Genomic DNA, 18863 nt, shown 5'->3' on the forward strand with positions numbered 1-18863 from the left:
TCCTGTGAAGTGATTCAGGCAGGCGTTGCGGTTCTGATGTGGAGAACAGTGTGACCTCTGCAGTGAGGTTCTTCTAACTTTCTGTGCGCTGATTTAAACCACTGGCAATGTTGAATCAACCAAAAACTTAAGTGAGGTGATAAATCACGTCCAACGTGCAGGAAGTTGATGGAAGGGATCCTGTTTGGGGTGGAGGGGCCCTCCCCAGAATCACTTTGAAGAACTGAAGGGCTTTTGTGTGTGACAAGAAAAGTGTGAGCTGAGTTCCGTACAAGGGAAAGCTTCTCTCGGTGAGCCTCTGCCTGGCCAGTCAGAGTTCCGATTGAGGCCCCATCTGCCTCTCCTGGCCGTCGAGCATAGAAGAGAGGACATGTGGAGGAAGCGCTGACTGGGGTGGGATTAGGAGGCCAGAGTCTGGCCTCTTCCCTCCGACTCCCCGCGTCCATCCTGCCCGGGGTGGTTCTGCAGGGTGCCTGGGCTCTCTCCCTCCCCGCTGATGAGATGAGGCCCCAGATAGCACGCAGGCTCTGAAGTCAGGCCACTGGGTCCGAATCCCAGCTCCACCACTTACTAGCCGTGTGGCTTTGGCACATGAAGTTACTTAATGTCTCCGTGTCTCTGTTTCCTCATCCATGAAATGGGAATGGTCATAGTCCCCACCTCACAGGGCCGCTGGCCGGACTTTGAATGGGCAGTAAGTGAAATGCCTGGAAGGCAAAGTGACATGACGCTCCGGGTGACTGAAGCTATTGCTCTTCCTCCTGGACAGTGAGTGGCCAGTGTGTTCACAGGAGAGCCCATCAGAGCGAGTGGTGGACCAGGGAAGCTGAAGGGCAGGCAGGCGCCCAGGGCCCTCCGGGCCGTGGAGCAACACTCAGGCTGGCACCTCCCTGTGTGCCCCCCCCCACCCGCCCCGAGGCCTAGACTGCAGCCCACCACAGCAGAGTTGCGCTCAGTCCCACCCGGGACGCGCGCCCCAGCTCGGCCCTCAGATAACCTCCACGCCATGGAGACAAGGGGCCTCAGGTAGGCCGTGGTCATGGATGTGGACACAGTGCCCCCCACGCTTGCTGGGGTCCCCCAGGTGGCATTCACCGGTTTTCCTGCACTTTTGAGGGTCCGTGTCAGACTTAGTCGTGGCAGCCAAGCTCTTTACTAGCTGGTTCTCCTGGATGAAAACCCTTTCATGGAGACTTTCTTCTCAACCTGCACTGTTTAGACTCTCAGCACGCTTCTCTGAGGGCTCAGCTGGCCACCCTCACAATAGCCCCACTGAGAGGGAAGAAGGACACTAGTTTTTATGCTGCTTCCCCCCAAATCGGTTGATACTTCACAGCTTCTGCCGTGAAAGGTTTACAGAGGGAGGAGAAGTGTGTTTGTGGGGCAAGCTTACAAAGCCCATGGCTCCTTTCCAGAATGTACTTCGCTGTTCTGCCCTGCGTGGTGGAGAGCCCTGTTGTCTTCAGTTTGGGTGGCTCCGTCCAATCTTCCACTAAGAACAACATCGTTAAAGGGCCCCCACCCCCACCCCCACACCCCACTGGCAAGAGGAGATCCCTGTGCTGCCCTTCCAGAGGCTCAGGGACTGGCGAAAATCTGAGGGGGGCTAACCAGGTGAGCAGCCTGGGGATAGAAACACAAGATGAGGGCAGTAAAGTTGTGCTGATGGTACTGCAAGTCACACACCTGAAATTTTGGCAGATCTCATGGGGGCAAGGAGAAGCCACCCTGAATACCTGATGTCTTTAAACTGACTTCACAGTGAGCTAAACTATGAGAATGGTAACTATTCTTTATTACTCAAAATTGTTCGTCCAGAAAGCCTAAAAAAAGCCAGCCACTTCTGGTGGTCAAAACCAAATATCCCCAGTGTTTTTGCAAACAGACCTGGGAGGGCCAGCTGCAAGAATGCCTGTGTGTTGCTGCCACTTTGTGGCCAGAAGCAGGCAGTGCGTGTGTTACCTGTTGTTGGACCCCCTGTGTGATTAAAGGTCTTTTACAAAGATTTTTCTCAGTCGCCCTTTCCCGACCTGTATTCCATCTCCAGGGCTTGTCCATTCTGCGTCTGTCACACTGCACGTTGTCCTGTCTTTGACTCCAGGGTCACACTACCTTCAGGCTCCAGACCGATCTTGCTAAAATGTAAATCTGATTGTCTTTCTCTTTGTTAAAGCCTTTTAATGGCTCCTCCTTTTCCAGGTTCTAGCACATCTCTCAGGAGAGCCCCAAGCTCAGCTTCTTTGCCCCGGGCTGCATCTTTGCATGTGCTCTTCTTTCTTCCTCTTCTGTTTAACTGCCGACACCTACGCATTCTAAAGATTCATCTCCTGTTTCACCTCCTTCGGGAAACCCTCTGCCCTACATTAGATATTAGGCTCTAATCTTTATCGCAATGTCTGGCATATAACGGTTGCTCACTAATTATTAGAAAGGAGTAAAGGGAAGGGGAAGAAAAGCAGGCAAAGACCGAATCAGCAAGTGTAGGTGTGATGGAGCTCAGGAAAGAATGAAGCCCAGGGGGCCCCTAGAGCAAAGACGACCCTTGTGTCTGGGCAGATGGTAGAGAGTTTCTCTACTCTTTCACCTTGGGAAGCAACGCTTATTAACCTTCCCTGTGCTATTCCCTGTCTGCTTTAGCCCATCCTACCGCCAGAGTAATCTTTTTTTTTAAAGATTTTATTTATTTATTTGACAGAGAGACACAGCGAGAGAGGGAACACAAGCAGGGGGAGTGGGAGAGGGAGAAGCAGGCTTCCCGCGGAGCAGGGAGCCCGATGCGGGGCTCGATCCCAGGACTCTGGGATCACGACCTGAGCTGAAGGCAGACACCTAATGACTGAGCCACCCAGGCGCCCCCAGAGTAATCTCTTCTGAGCATGCATCAATCATGATCACTTCTCCAACTCAAAACTCTTCTATGTGAGAGTTCCAGATTCCTTAGTCTGGCAGTCCAGGAGCTCCCGGCATGACCCCACCTCCCCTGTATTTCACGCCTCTTCTTATACCTGCCCTAAGGACCATCTGAATGTGAGGACTCGAGAATTATTTGCTGATGGGTTGAATGACTTACTTGACAGGCAGGATGGCAAAAGCACATCCTAAAATTTCAGGTAAGACCTAGGTTACTGCATGTCTGTGGGTGTAGCAGCTGTGCAGGTCCCTCTGGAATCATCCAAAAAGAAGGTATTGTCGTGTGCCTGCAGAGAGCAGATAGTCCAGGAGAAGGGCGGTGACAAAAAAATGCAGGGGACGTTAAGGAGTGAGATAGCAGAAGTGAACACATCACAGGGCGGTGTGTGATTAATTGCCAAATAAATGGCTCCAGAATGTGGCGGTGATGAAACAAGGTAGTAAATGTGGAAGTGCCTCTTGGCTGTAAAATTCCCAGTTCCAGGCAGTGCTGCGGCGTGCCCCTCCCTCACATGGACCGTGGGCCCCCCACCGTTGAACCCCAAGCTGCAGCGATGCCCTTGCACAGTTCCCTCCTCCTCCTCATCTCCCTTCCTTGTCTAACCTCTTCTTCCTTTAAAACTCTGCCCTCCCTTTAAGATTCAGCCTAGAGTTCCTCAGTAGACCTGCCACTCCCCTTGCGCACCTCCACACTCCCTGGTCCCCCAGGGCTCCCCACATGTGCCGAAGGGCAGCGCTGCCCGCTTCTCTCATCCCTCTGAGGGACTGTGTCTTTTTCCTTCCTACTCCCGGCACCTGATAGAGCATCTGACGTGGCATACGTGTCCTTTAAATGTTTGTGGTTGATTGAAAGGGCTTAACACAGTTCAGGACTCGGTAAACCTCAGTTGACTTTACGTGGTTAAGACAGGAGTGTTGTGAGCGCCAGGGTGGTCCAGGGAGGCTCCTCAGGGCAAGTGGGAAATACCAAACCGAACATTAAAATGGGCAAAGAATAAAGAGGAATCCCAGGTGGGGTAGCTCAGTGTCTGTGACTGCTAACACCATAGCAAGGGAGCCCTGCAAAGCAGGGGAGCGGAGCAGAGGGTTTATCTCAAGGAAATGGAGAGAATGCCCTGAAGGCGGTTTGGACTCCGCTGGTGGAAGGGAAGGCCTCAAACACAGGCACTTGGGTATCTGGCAGGCAGTGGGCGCCATTTATTGCTTTTGAAATCCAGTGGTGACTTAATCAAAGTGGTGTTGAAACTGGGAGCTGCCCTGTGGCCTTGCCTTCACTTTATATCATGGCTTTGAAGCTCATGGGGAGACGGAGGACGGAGGATCCAGGTGTGAAGCCCCTCTGTGATTTAATGCCTCACCTGTGAGGGGGCGGATCTTTCATAAAACAAAGGTTTTCCTTCTGGTGTTGTCCTTGACCTGGCACTGAGCTGTTGATCCTTTGGGTCCATTCAGCTCTGCCCCGTTCCTCTCCCCTCGTGACTGGTAATGACCCGGAAGGTGGCAGCACCCACGCAGCAGGTGGCCTCCAGAGCTGAGTCACCACCCTGGGAACGGTGCCCTAGGGAGGCCAGCTTGGGCAAACCGGGAACTCTCCGCCTTGCCGGGCTCTGTGAGGGCTCTTGGAGTGGCAGCAGGAGCAAAGGAAAAATGGATTCCTTGATGCATCTAGAGTGTCACTGAGCTGATAAGAAAGTGAAATAAAGCCCACTGAAGAACCAAAAAGGAAGTGATCCTAATGGGAGTCCCTAGCTGGTGTCTTGGGCAAAGCACGAAGAGTTTTTCTCACAATGACAGTTACGGCCCAAGGTGGTTTTATTTAAACACATCAAAATTATCCATTTACTGATGTCTCTAAAAACGGAATGAAGATAATTTTAAAATGATGTTTTAAAATTCTGTTGGAGCTTGTGAATTAAGAGAGCTTAAGGACTAAAACGGAGAGCCACGTAAGCTGTCCATATTCCAGGAAATGATCAAATGAGATGTGTAGGGTTGCTTTTTTTTTTTTTTACATTTTTTATTATTCATAGGTACTCTGATGGATGTTGTTTTTTAAAATTACGATGCTTTTATTTCATTCCCAAGGAGGATAAAAATGTACTGTTGCTTTTGAAAGGAGGTTTTGAAAAAAAAAAAAAAGTCTGGCTTGTTTACGACACCAATGAATAGAGATGACCTCAGTCAAAAAAAAAAAAAAAAAACCGAAAAACAAGTTAACTCTAATATCTCTCCTTGCCTGGCAGCGTGAGCCTTTATCGAGTACCAAAAGAAGTGTGAGTCTGACTACCCAGTCGTCATTTCAGCCGATCGGGATTTTCCAAAAAACAAAGCAAAAATCTCTCTGCATTTTCACAACTGAACAATAATTCTTAGGAAATACTACCAGCTTACTCAGTTCCTATAAGGCCATAAAAAAGTCTGGTGACAATTAATCAGCCAGTTGCCTGACTGCAGATGTCATGCATGCCTGACAGTGCTCTGTCATCGCTGTGAGCTTTCAAACTTACAGAAAGTAGCATCCCATTTATCGCTTTTTGGGTATGGAATTTTTTAACTTCAAAGTCGATTTTTTTTTTTTTTTTAACTTTACCCGTCATGTGCCCAGTTAATTCTTACACAGCTGAGTGTCTCTGAAGGCAAAAACCTAACCTGGTCATTTTCTTGAGCACATTGTCCTCTGAGTTTCTAGGTAGTACGCACATACTCTGTGACCTCCTGCCGGGTGGAGGACTCAGGTGTCCAGAGCACTCAAGTTCCTCCTTTATTCTTTTTACTTGCCATGAAAAAAAAATCTAAATCTAAAAAAAAAAAAAAATCTAAATCTAATCTAAAAAATTAGCCACAGAAAAATATGGCACATTAAAAGCTTTCCTAGTTTTTTGTTAGACAGAAGGATTGAGGCAGGTTCTACTAGAAACCAGAAGTATATGCTGATCCCTACAACCTTTGTGATTTCAGATCGATAAAGGCTGCATCCAAATGCATTTAGAGGTTAGAGGTCCGTTGATTGTACCAGAATCCATTTCAGTCAAAAGAATGTCTAGACTCACTGGGTTTGGAGTGCAGTTTAGGGAAAGAGGATTTTTTAAGAAGTTGTATTGATCCTCTGACCCATGTGGGGTGGGAGAACTAACCTGCTTTTGGATAAAGGTTGCAAAAAAAAAGCCAATCAGGTGAACATACAGAGAAGTTAATGAGCATTCAGCACTGAGATAGATACGGATGCCCAGCCTTTGAGAAAGGTGCGTTAATAAGACCAGTGTGACAGCAGGAACCATGGAAGCCATTAGAAGGTACTTGGGAAGCACTCGGGTGCTGATGAGTTAAAAAGGCAGAGACATCCAGTAAGTGAGTTCCCGCCTGGGCACGGGTTTGTTTATCCTGCCCTTCAGAAGTCGGAGCCAACATTCTTAATGGTTTTGAATGATTCAGAATGTTCCTCTCTCCCCACACACAGACTTACGACTGAAACCCCTTTAGGTGAGGTCCAAGGCAGAAACCAGCCTGACACTTCCTGTCATATTTTAGAATCATCTTATTTTAGAGCAAAGGGCAGACGATCAAATACAGCTTCCTTGTTTCAGAGAGGAGACTGAAGCCAGGCTTTGGTCTGCCGGGGGCCGCAGAGCTGAAGGAGAGGCCAGAGTGCGCCCGGCCTCCTTCCTCGGGCCACACAGCCCCTCGTCCGAGCCTTGGGAGGAGGCTCCTGTGTGCCTTTGACCTCCCAGCCAGGAGAGGCCACTTGCCCTTTGAGGAATGTTTAGAAAGCTACTTAGGTTGGAACAGAGAACTTCATTTTTTTACAAAACGAAACAAATCAGTTATTTATTTGTCATCAGCAGCTATTTAAAAATGTCTTCTGTCAGAGTTGTGAATTTATTAGCTCCTGGGCGGAAATAACAATAACATTTCTATCTCCGTGCCAAAGTGAGAGACCTGATACACCTCTCTGTCTCTCTTCTTTTTTTGGATGAGAATTCACTTATGCCACACTAGATTGTAATAAAACAAACTTTAAATCCTTCCCACAGGAGAAAGAATTGAGCAATGTTCTGAGAACATGTTGTACTCTTTGGGGTACTGAGTAAGTGTAATACTTAGAAGATGCTCTGGAAGCTTGGAAGTGCCTCTTGGTAGTAGAGTAGAGGGGGTGCAGTGGGGGAAGAATGGGGTAGAGAAGCAGGACAGACTGGAGGAGGAGGGCTTTGGAAGGGCAGCTGGTGCGCCCTCCTCCTGCCGGGTGGAGGACTCGGGTGTCCAGAAGCCCACTGGAAAGACTTGTTTCCCCAGAAGCCAGGGTGTGAGCCAGTGACCCATCCGCGGGAGAGCCGGAAAAGCATAGGGCAGGCAGAGGGCAGGCAGGTCACCACGCCCACCGCGCCGGCTCTCTCCTAGCGGCTTCCCCAGTGCGAAGGAAGAGGATGCTGCCTCTCTTTGTGGAAGGGCAACAGCGTGAACCGAGGAGTGAAAGAATCTATTTTAAGGGGGAAAAGCCAGTCAGAGAGCTGGGCTTTGCACCAGATTCCTGCCCTCGAGCCCTCCTGGGGAGCAGATCCTGCACCACCCCCTGCCCCCGCTTCTTCCAGGAAGCAGTCAAGTAGCTGTCATTAATTTCATTAATTGCTTTGTTACGTTAATGGCATGATTATTACAAAACGCATTTGCCCTAAGAGTGTAAACTATAATATGTCATAGGTGAAGCATCTCCCAACAAGATCTTTGCATAGGAGGGAACTGTTCTTCATCCTAATAATAGCAAGGGCCACTCTTTCCCTCCTTCCTGCCCATGGAGACAACGTGGAGGAAAAATCATCCGTGTTTAGCTTCTTAGCGTGATTCTGGACATCAATAACAATGCCTCCCCCCCCGCCCCCCCGCCTGTCACCTGTATTGTCTCCATTGTTAAGGTAGACAGTTCATTTTGCCCAGAGCTAGGCAGGAGAGGTGTTTGGCTGTGGGTGTTTGGCTGTGTCTGTCCACGTGGCCTTCCTCGGGGACCGCTCGCGCCGGGGCTGGCGCTGGGTCCCGTGCAGGCGTGAGCGCACCTCTGCACTGCCCATGTGATTCGACAGGCATGCGGGCCGTGCTTTGACTTAAATCCACCTCGGATTTTTTTTTTTTCTGGCTTTGTTATATTTGTGTGTACTTAAAAAAATTATCATCTAGCAAGTGTTTGAAATTTAAGCCATGGGTAAAATGTTCCTAGCAGAAAATTACACAGGAAGCTGGAAAAAAATGGAATAGAAAGCAGCTTGTGCTGTTTTCTTAAGACTTTTGTGTGCGCTTTGGATGAGCATGCCCCTCACCCGCCCTTGCTGGTTCTTACTGGAGTTGGTACTGGATTCAGAGCCCTCTTGGGGGGGGGGGGGGACAGGGGAGAGGGTGTGAGAGCCCCCCTTCCCTGTGGTTGTTCTGGGGCCGTCCTAGTGAATGTCCCCGGCACTCGCAGGCATGTGGAAATGGCCCAGCTTGCGTGTGCTTCACCTCAGCGTGAGTGTCGGTCAGCATCCTGGGACATGGTCCTCTCCCTCTGGCCTGCTAGAGGCTTGGGGTCAGGGAAGGGGACTCCTGTCCCGCTGAAAGGCATTTTACGGGGTATCAGTCATTGTGTTCTGTCCCCAGCCAAAACTGCATTCCAGACAGATGGGTGTCTGGATACCTCTTTCGTCGGGGCATCCTGAGAAAGGGGCTCCCAGCCCCTCTAGGAAACGCACGGAAAATGACCACCTCCATCTCTTCTTGCTCATTCCTCTGTGAGATGGAGAATGGGAGGCCTTTGGGAAGGCTTCTCCTGACCCCAGAGTCTGGGGCCTCCCCTGTGGCTCCCACAGCCCTCGGAGTTTCTTGTCTCCTAGTACCTATCCCGTTGTCCTGATGCTTGCCTGTTGACTTGTCCATACCCCTGCCAGCCCACCAGCTACCGGGGGACTGCTACCTTGTCCTCCCTCTGTGTCTCCAGTGCTTCCCACGTGCTGGGTCTTTACAGACATCTGTGTCTCCTGCTCGTCCTACATTTCGTGTTTTTTCTCATGCCATCCCTGATCGCCAAACTCCCACCATGAGTGCACCATCTCTCTCTCTCTCCCCCTGTGCAATCCAGTGTTCTCTCAAGTGCCTGCAGTCTCACTCCCCCAAGGTCCCCCTTCCAAATGGCAGTGGCTTCCCCAGTCTCATCGATCTTGACCTCTTTGCTGTGTTTAACACGATCTACTGTCCCCTCCCTGAAGCCCTCCCTTTTTTTCCAGCTGCTCAGACCACCCTGCAGAACCCAGCCGAGGCCCCTTTCCCCTGCGAAGTCCCCGGACTAGTCAGCCTGTCTCAAGCTCATCTAATCCTAGATGATCCTTGTCTCTGTCAGCATGACTTCATTCCACAGCTAAAGGTCCCACACAAGTGTAGTCCCATCATTTACTGAGGGATTTTTCTGGTAGTATCTAGCACCGCGCTTGGGCTCTTAGGAGGCCATCAGGGAATGCCAGTCGATTGATTTTTAACAGATCTGTTTTTATCAGTAGTGTTGAGCAGGTACTCGCAGCTCTGCCACATTGCTGTTGGCTAGACCCTCTGTGAAGGATGTGCCTGGCCCAGTGTGACTCCCCACTCCCATATGGAGCCTCCTGTGTTTGCCCTGGAGCACGCCATTTCCCTTTGGAGTCCTGTTATGCTCTATCCTCATCTATTTATGTGTTTACTTATGCCAGACTCATCTGCCTTGTTTGCACTCATACCCTCTGAGTCTCATACAGCTCCTGGTACATCGTCAACTCCACGAATCGGTGGTGCAGGAATAGGCAGATGGAAATATTGGAATATCCTCATCCCAGTTTCAGATTGTATGTCTTTTACTAGACTCTGGAATGCCTGTTGGGACATCCTTGGCTTATGTTATCCTTTCCCCTGAGAGAAGTCCCCAGACCCACAGCCTCTGTGTACTGATGTCCAATGTTAGGTTAGTCTTCCACACCACATGTAACACACTGATTGTATCTACCTTTGGAAGTTGTATCCAAAATGTTAGATGTGCTATCCCTTCCCAGGGGAATGTGGGAGCAGGGTTAACATTTATTGAAGATCTACGTACCTTGTGTTTTATTTGAGTCAGTTATATTTTCACAACTCTGAGAATTAACGTTACGATTTGCACTTCAAATATGAAGAAACCAAAGCTCAGAAAGGGGTAAATTGCTTGTCCAAGATGTGTAACAGGTAACTGAGGGAGAATTTGAATCCAGGTCTTTCTGGTCCCCAACCTTATGCTGCTTGCCTCTATTTCCAGTTTAAATGTGCCATTAAATGGGCAGTCACTTCATTGCATTTGACATTAAAAAGGCAGCTGGTGGGGAGTGGGGGGATGGGGTAACTGGGTACATGATGTAACGAGCACAGGGTGTTATATAAGACTGATGAATCGGGGCGCCTGGGTGGCTCAGTCGTTAAGGGTCTGCCTTCGGCTCAGGTCATGATCCCAGGGTCCTGGGATCGAGCCCCACACCAGGCTCCCTGCTCAGCGGGAACCTGCTTCTCCCTCTCCCACTCCCTCTGCTTGTGTTCCCTGTCTCACTGTGTCTCTCTCTGTCAAATAAATAAATAAACTCTTAAAAAAAAATTAAAAAGACTGATGAATCAGTGACCTCTACCTCTGAAATCAATAATACATTATATGTCAATTAATTGAATTTAAATTTTAAAAATTAAAAAATAATAATATATAATAAATAGCGTGTATTAACTCAGCATCATTAACTCAGACAAGCAGGGGCTGGTGAGGAAAGGCAAAGATAAGGAAAAGATGTTTATTGGGGTAGGTTTGATTCTAAGCAGGGATTGATAGAGGTCTGCTTCTAAGACCTTACAGGTTTAGGGGGATGACTCCTTTGGGGGCCCTCCGGGACCAAGGCTGTCCTGTTGAGAAGGCAGGTTGACCTTTGACTCCCTTTCAAGAAAGCTGCAGGAATCCCAGTGGTAAGCGTGCTCGTTGGCAGCCGCTCTCCCCTCTGGGGATAAGGGGCTAGGTTTGGTACTAGGTACTAGGTTGGCCTCAGCCCTGCACTAGATTAGAACCACCGTGGAAGGCACAGATTTCCAGTGCTCATGAGGGGAGGGGAGGCAGAGGTGCTAGAGGGAAGCTGAAAATGCATTTATCAAACTGCTATCCTCATAGTTGAGAAGCCTTATCGCTAACTCCTACAGTGTTCTTAACCAAACCTTTCTGTGCTCTGGTCTTCCCACCTGTAAATAATGCACAGACATCTGAACCTGAGCTGAGGAGGCCGCAGGCGCAGTGCTCACACGGGAGGCCTGGCAGGGGCGGGAGCAGCATGCTCAGAATCAGGCCTTAAGTGCATTTATAGGACAAGGTCAGTTAAAGCAGGACTTCTCAGCAGCTCGAACGAACTATTCCAAATGCTTTTTCAAATACTGAAAAGTTCCAGAAAACCAGCAGCCTGGCATTCCTCACAGTCTGGCCTGCATCTCTGTTACTGTTGAAAAAGGGAAAGCGCCCCTCTGATTTTGGGTCCTGTCCTCATTTTTGTCATCGGACAATTGTAGAAACATGCTATTATTTTACAGCAGTATTTAAATATTTCAGAATCGTGTGTGATCTAGTAGTCCACATTGGTTTGAATTTTATGTTTACCCTGACAGATCTTCCTTCTCACTTGTACTTGTCCAGTTGAATTTTTTTAGATTCATTTTTCTGTTGCAAGACAGTATTGAATATAACTACAGTTTCTCTCGACCATTTCTCTTGTCAAGACCTCCGTGAATTTCAGTCCCAGCTCTCAAGAATGCTCCCACATAATAGGTCCCCATTTTGATGGCATCTTCAAGTGCACGGGCAGTCACTTAGAGAACATGTTCGGGAACACTCGGCTTAAAGAGCACACCTGTGAACCACAGTGGGTTTCCTTCCCCCCTTCGGCTCCGATGCCTGGACCTAGGCCGTATCACCCCGTCCGCTGACGAGTGCGGGCTGCTCTGTGGCCCCAGCTGTGTGTAAGCTCCTCTGTGGAGGTGTAATCATTAACTTAGACATTGCAATAGGTGCTAACTTGACGAGACTTCTCTTCATCACACTGCTGAGTCACCGTGCCTCTCGCAGGGCGCAGTGTGAGCTTGTGGGATATAAGCCCCTCGTGAGGATCCCTCCTTGGAGCTCTTACAAAGGCACTCCCCGCCCCCCCACCCTTTGCTGTGGCAGGTCCCATGTCAGAAGACTAAAGTGCCCTTGAATGATTGGCTTTCAGAAGCAAAGACCTCAGATGGGCTTCCTCTCCTGTGATGTGGTGAAAGGTGCATTCCAGCTTTAAAGTCAGACCACGGAGGGGAGAAAGTCTTGCGGTTTCTAAAGTTCTAAATTGCCCTCCAGCGGCCTCTGAAGCCGTGGGGTGGTACTTGCAGGCTAGTGCTGCTCTCTGCTGGCCTTCTGGAGACTGTGCTGTGCATCGTGAGGATGCGGAGTCAACTTGTAAAACAGAAAGTCCGCTGGGCAGGGTGCTTTTATGCCTTCTCCTGTGATTGGAATTAGAGGCTTATACCATATATTATTTTGTATGACATCTCGCTGAGCAAACCCTGACAGTCTGTGAAATGCATGGCTTCGTGCCGGCAGACGGTTTCCATAGCAGCGTCCACCCCGGGACAGAGAGAACACCAGCCTGAGGCCCCTCACGGCACAGGAACTTCCCCAACCTCTGTGTCTTAAGCAGGAAAGAGAAGGTGCTGTTTATTTCTCATTTTTTAAAATTCATCTCTTTAGAACATTGGTGGGAGCAATAAGAGAAAACAACTGACTTTTACTTCCTCTGTTGCTCTGGGATATTTCCTAAGTGTTCACACTGTCATCTAAATTCCAGGTGCCGATCTCGTGAACGAATGCCTCCTGAGGATTTCTGTGTCTGGAAAATATCTGTCAACAGATTTGCGTTTACATCTCTGTGTAAGTAGAGGCTTGTGCTCATAAATCAACCTTAAGGGAGTTCTGTTTTATTTTGTTCCTGGATGGTTCCCCAGTAAAATCGTTTTAAATGGTCATCAGCATTTGATCTCTATACCTTTTTCTCTTAAACACTCAGCTCCCGATTTACTGTTGGAAAAAGTCTATAATATGAACTTCTGCTTAAAAGCAAGGGTATTGATCCCATATTCGGGTCTGAGAATGGGAATAGGAAAAGAAGTTAGAAAATATTAAAAATACTCATTTCAGTTAATTCAGCTGGAGATGCCATTCTGGACATCCCAGGGCTTCTTTTCAGATTTGAATATTCTCCAAACACCTCTGTAGCTAGCTACTCCGGAATGCATCCACGTACAGCAAAACGGATGCAAGCCGGATCTGTGAGCCCTGTCATTACAAACTGTGACAGATCTCTTAGACACATCTCTGCTCCCTGTGTGCCAAAGGAAGAGTGATTTCTTATTTCTGGCATCATAGCCGTCATTTACTGAATATTGACTGTGTGCGTTTTCTAACTCAAGTTGCTTTTCCTTCTGTATCTTAGATCTCACAACTTTGTGCAGCAGGTACTGCTCTTACCCTGATTCGACAGGTGAGGAGGACTGAGGCCCAGGGTCAGAGTAACTCACCCAAGGTGGTGCAGGGAGCTAGCTAGTTGCAGAGCTTGACACCCCATCGAGAAGCCTGCACGGCCCCTCCCACCCCACTGCCCGGCAGAAATGGGAACCGCAGAAGGAGAAACGGCTGGGCTGTATTTTGGAGACCGTATTTTAGCCCTGTCACAATCGCATGCAAGATCTGTTGGACTCGCCCAACGTGCTCTAACTTGAGCTTCTTTGAGCTAAATAAGAAAACAAGCTTCCGAGAATGTGTGACTTGCTCCAGGCCACACTGCAAATCAGGAATGTGGCCGCAGGTCCCGGCCCCCCGGCCCTTCCGTGCTAGCCAGGTCCTTCGCGTTTCCGAGTGTTCTCCTCCCTGTTGGTGGGCTGTTTGGTGCTGCTTCTGCTAATCGGGACCAGTGCTGGTTTGACTGATTTGCTCATGTGCTCCTTGATGAAACCCTGGAACTTGGAGCCAGTGTGTGCTCAGAGGTCCAGGCGGCCATGGAAGATGAGCCGGGACGGCGTCTGTAAAGCACTGAGTAGGAAAGAATGGGCTTGGAATCGGGCAAATCTGGATTTGGATTTGTCATTCATAAGCTTTGTGACCAAGAGCAAGTCACGTGCCCTCTTTAAATCTCTGTTCCCTCCTGGAAAAGGGAGATACCATCAGCCTCGTTCGGTGGTTGCGAATGTTGAGAAAATGCACAGAAAGCACGAAGCACGGTGCCTGGCACAGAGGAGGGAGGCGTTCCAAAAATGGAAGCTATCATTTCTCTGAATGCCTTCCCATCTACCTGAGGTTATTCCGGCCTTTACCCTGGAAAGGCACTCCGGAGTTCTGACCCATCTTAATAAAATGACAAATATGTGTGTAGTGCTTTAAAAATCATCGACTGTTTCCATGTACTGAATTCCCCATGACTCTCACAACCACTCCAGCATACGAAAGTGTATCTCCATTCTCTAGCTCAGGATACCGAGGCTCAGAAAAATTCAAGGATTGCCCAAGACCCCATCGTTCATAAACAGCACAGCCAGGACTTCAACCCAGAACCACAGCCCCAGATCCTGCCTGCACCACTCATTCGTCTGCTTCTTGCAAGAAACCATTCTTTAAAGGCGTGCAAGTCAACAAGAGAATGACTTGGAACTGAACGCCCCAGCTATGCCTTTCCAGTCTGGCCTAAGTACTCAAGTTAGGACTGCCGTGTCCTGATGTCCGCAACAGTTTGAAGCCGCATTCTTAAAGAAGTGTCCTAGGCAGATACAGTCTTCTTGTGCAATCCTCGAGCCTCCGGGGAGGTTCTCTTAATCCAGCTTGCTCATGCAAGAACGGACTGGCATTCCACTTGAGTGAAAACAATGTGCTTGCTCGGTTCCGTTTTTGCCACACAGGAGCTCGCGGTGTGGTTTATGGATTCACGTTTCAGGCTCCAACTTTCCTATCAGATTTGGAAGGAAAAATACAAAGGGGCAAGCTTGCTCAAAAACAGCATGAAGTACGCTGGTACAGCCTGGATTTTGAAATGGAGACCCATTCTCAGGGCCTATGGGCCAAGAGATGCCAAGGAAGGATTTTTGTTCTTGAAAGGTGATTATGTTAATGCTAGAGATGGAGGGTTGAACAATTCTAGGGGTGTGTTCTGTGTGTGAGAAAGAACTGGCCAAAAAATAACACTCGTTTCAAAAGGTGCAGGACCTTAAAATTATTGATGGTTAAAATAGAAACACCCCGAGTTACAGAAATTCAGCCCTCCCCGCATCCTGGCCTAAAAATACAGAACAATCAGGTTGATTGTTGGAGATTCGAGGACACGGAGGAACAGAAGCCTGCCCGTGTTCACGGACGACCGTCCTTCTTGGTCATTGAATGTCGCTGAGAGACTCAACAAAGTAAGCAGATACTTCTTCACCCAAGTTAAGGAGCCGGTCGCTGTCACCCTGTTTTCCCTGTGCACGTACTGGAAAGAGAATGAAGGAGCCCCTATTGATTTATCAACTTACTCATTTTCATCTCCTACAAGCGAACAGTGTGACTTTTCCCCCGAGTTATTTGGGTCGCCAGTCTCCTCACGTAGACTTATTTTCAAGAAACTGGCCTCGTGCTTTAGAAGAGAATGTGAAAACAGAGGCCTGAACTCAAGACCTCTATTTCAGCGTGTTCTCAGTCATTTTAGAGTCACCAACTCGGTACCTCAGTTCCTCCCCAAGGGCTTAAAAACTGCAGAGAAGTATGCTCAAAGGCTGTGCTTCCTAAGTTGTGTCTGCTGAAAACGCCTTGTCACACCGCTCACAGGAAGAGACAAAGCTAGAGGCAAGAGAGCATATCCACCTTTGCTCTTCTGCTGCGTGTTTTGAAAAGCAGGCGTAAGGTAGAATGCAGAAAACCTACCATATCTGTTTCTGCTAAGGGAGCCAAACCCAATGGTTGTGTGTGGAGTACATACATGTATATATGGGTGTGACGTGCATTTGAGGTGAGAGATATGTATGATCTTATCAGACATAAGTAAAAGGAAGAAATTCATGCTTTAGGAAAAATTGTCCCCATAACTGAAGTGTCAGTCACTTGAAAAACACTTCTAACTGGTAGTAGGCAAAAGTTTTGACTAGTCATTTGTAAAATAATAATAATAATAATAATCAGACCTTTCTGTTTGGATTTTGGATTTTTTGAAATGATGAGAATAATCTGGCTGCACCTTGCATTCTTCGGTACTGATCTTATGAATTATAATAGCACACACAGAGGGATGCCGTGGATCCCTAAATGAGTCACAAAATTCATGAAATAGTTATTGAAGGGTTGCAGGGATTCTTCTGTCTTGGGACTTTTTTAAGTTTAAATGCTTGAATTGACTATCTGGTTGGAACAGGTTGAAACAGGTGACTGTCACTTCACAGAGTAGATGCATTCCTTCACAGTCAGTGAGCTGTTGCATCTTTGCTGTGGTGATTGCCCCACATCCTTGTAAGCCCATGGTGTCATTCCCTTACTGAGGGTGAGAAAACCAGCCCAGGAACAGGAGCATCCTGAGCATCCTGTTCAGTGGATGCTTTTCCCTAAAGGAGGAGGAGTTTGTGTTGGGATCTCCTTAGGAAGAGATAACCGGCCCCACCTGTAAGGGGCAAGAACGTTCGTCAGACCTAAGCCAAGCCCCCTGCCCCTCCTGACTTGGCACCTGCTGAGCCCACTTGAAACCATCAACCACAGGCACATTGTAATTGGCTGCTCTTCCCATACTAATCGCAGATGACAAATGAGGATGATGCATGAGGAAAGTCAAAAGGAGAAGCTTGAAGGTTGGTGAATTTATTTAAGCCAAGAAAACAGACAGACTCGGCGAATGGTGCCACCAGGATTAGAACCCATCTTCACAAGGCGATGCTGTCATGATAAAACCAAGGAAAGGTGTGGGGAGCATTTTAAGTTAAAAAGAGTCTGAGTGAGTGAACCCTGATGGGATCTGGGCTGATGGGAAAAGTTGCATATGGCCTGGGTACTAAAGGATACTAAGAATTGTTCATTTTCTTAGGTATGGTAAAGGTATTATAATTATGTAGAAGAATGACCTCGTGTTTTTAGACCTGCTCAACAAGTTAGGAGCAGAGTGTTGGGATGGTTGTCAACTTACTTTCAAACAATCCGGCAAAGAAATATGCACATTTCTTACATACACGTAGCATAGCTAAAGCAAAAATGGCAAAAATGAACACCAGTTGATGAATTTAGGAAGTCATTTTATTGTCATTCTGATTTAATGTATGTCTGAAACTTTTCATAACAGTTCAAAAAAAAAGAATGCCTATCCTGTTAGGTGGCCCGTGGCCTGGATGCATGAAGTATCTTCTTGGATTCTTAGAACACTAAGGGGATGACAACAGTTTTCCTAATAAAAGGATACCGGGAACCATAGTGGGAAGGAGAAAACCAGCAAAAAATAATCTGCCAAGGAAAACTGAGAGGTAAAAGCCTGACTTTGGGGTTGTAGGGGAGGAGAATCTTAAGTAAAGCTAACAAAAATCTTTAACTCATAGGTGCGATTGAAGGAATTCCATTCTGGCAAAAAACCTTAGGACCATTGACTGTGACTTTGCCTCTGAGCTAGTCCGTTGTCCTCCTTGGACCCTAAAATTAGAGTAAGCTTTTGAATCAAACAAAACTGTCCCAAAGAGAAAGTAAGGTTTAGGAAAGTGTTTTCTCCAGCTTCTCCCAGAGCACCCGCTTACTGTGTGCGCTTTCTGTGTACATGGTCAGGTTCATCATCAGCATCACGTCCTCGGGATCCTGCCGCTGGATACTTTGACGCCAGGAGGGGCTCTGCTTCTTCACCCAAGTAAGGGCTCACTCTTGACTTCCCATCAGGAGTAAAGGGGTTGACGTGTGCCACTTGCCACTGACCCTGGGTGACAAAACGGAGCCTGCGTCTGGGCAGGCTGAGCAGAAAGAGTCACAGGCGTGTCCCCCCCCCCCCACAGATTTGGTGATAACAGTGTATGCATACGTGGTTCACGAAAGCTCTTTCCAGACCACAGAGTGAAATGGCCACAGCCACGTTTCAACTTTTTCCTTTCTAGGTTGTCTTGAGCCTATTATAAGAGCATTCTGAAGAAAAAATAGATGATAAAGCTTCTCCAGGAAGCTGGTTTCATATGGTGGTTTAGATTTAAATAGTGATTGTCTAGCACCATTTGAAATCAGTGTTCTTGGGGGAGACCAGCGTCACTACTAGTGGGTGAAAGGAATGAATGGGACGGCCCCGGAGTATCTGAAAGCAAAGCGCAGACGGCCACGGAGTCGGCCTGGCGCAGCTGACGCGCTCCTTAACCCTGCCAGCCATGGTGTTACATTTAACAAGCTCGTTATAGGGATGTCTTTGTTATTAGAACTGCATACTTGTTTTGTGTGATAATCCTTCTGCAGGCCAGACTCCATCGTGTGAGGGTTAAAGGGCCAAACGTACGGTGGATTTATCACTCCTGGGTCCCTCCCGACCCTCACGTCGTCCTGTGACCCCTTAGAGGATGACTGATTTCTTTTGGTGTTCAGAGTCAATATAATTTTCTAGCACCATCTGAAATCGGTTATAATGATTGGGGAAGAGCACCGTGCAGCTGACGAAAGGAAAGAAAATATGTTGGTGACCTTTGGGGCCACAAATAAGAACCGAGAAAATGGAAATACGGAGCAGAAATACCGAAGTAGTGCTTTAGTTTTTACCTTGACTCTCACTGCCCTGAATTGCGTGCGTTATAACGCTGATAACTGATTAACTGTTAGCAGGTGGCCAATAGTTTTATTTTAGAGAAAACTCCACAGAATTTCTGAGGATTTTTTGTTTCGATGCTAGATACCTAGAAAAAAATGGATAAAATCAAAGACTGCCTCG

At 48.0% G+C, this 18863-nt stretch overlaps 1 long non-coding RNA gene across 7 annotated transcripts in view; it reads left to right on the forward strand.

Annotated features, from left to right (window-relative positions):
- The window catches only part of LOC116630770, a 212547-nt gene extending 194440 nt beyond the window's left edge, over positions 1 to 18107 (forward strand). For 6 of the 7 annotated variants that reach the window (XR_004299007.1, XR_004299001.1, XR_004299005.1 and 3 more), the window contains one exon: positions 12768 to 18107. This is a non-coding gene — a long non-coding RNA (uncharacterized LOC116630770). The remainder of the gene's footprint in view (positions 1 to 12767) is intronic. The other variant, XR_004299004.1, reaches the window with a different exon arrangement.
- The last annotated feature ends 756 nt before the right edge of the window (positions 18108 to 18863 follow it).

Source organism: Phoca vitulina, unplaced genomic scaffold, assembly GCF_004348235.1.
Source record: "Phoca vitulina isolate PV1807 unplaced genomic scaffold, GSC_HSeal_1.0 scaffold4, whole genome shotgun sequence".
Taxonomy (NCBI): Eukaryota; Metazoa; Chordata; class Mammalia; order Carnivora; family Phocidae; genus Phoca; species Phoca vitulina.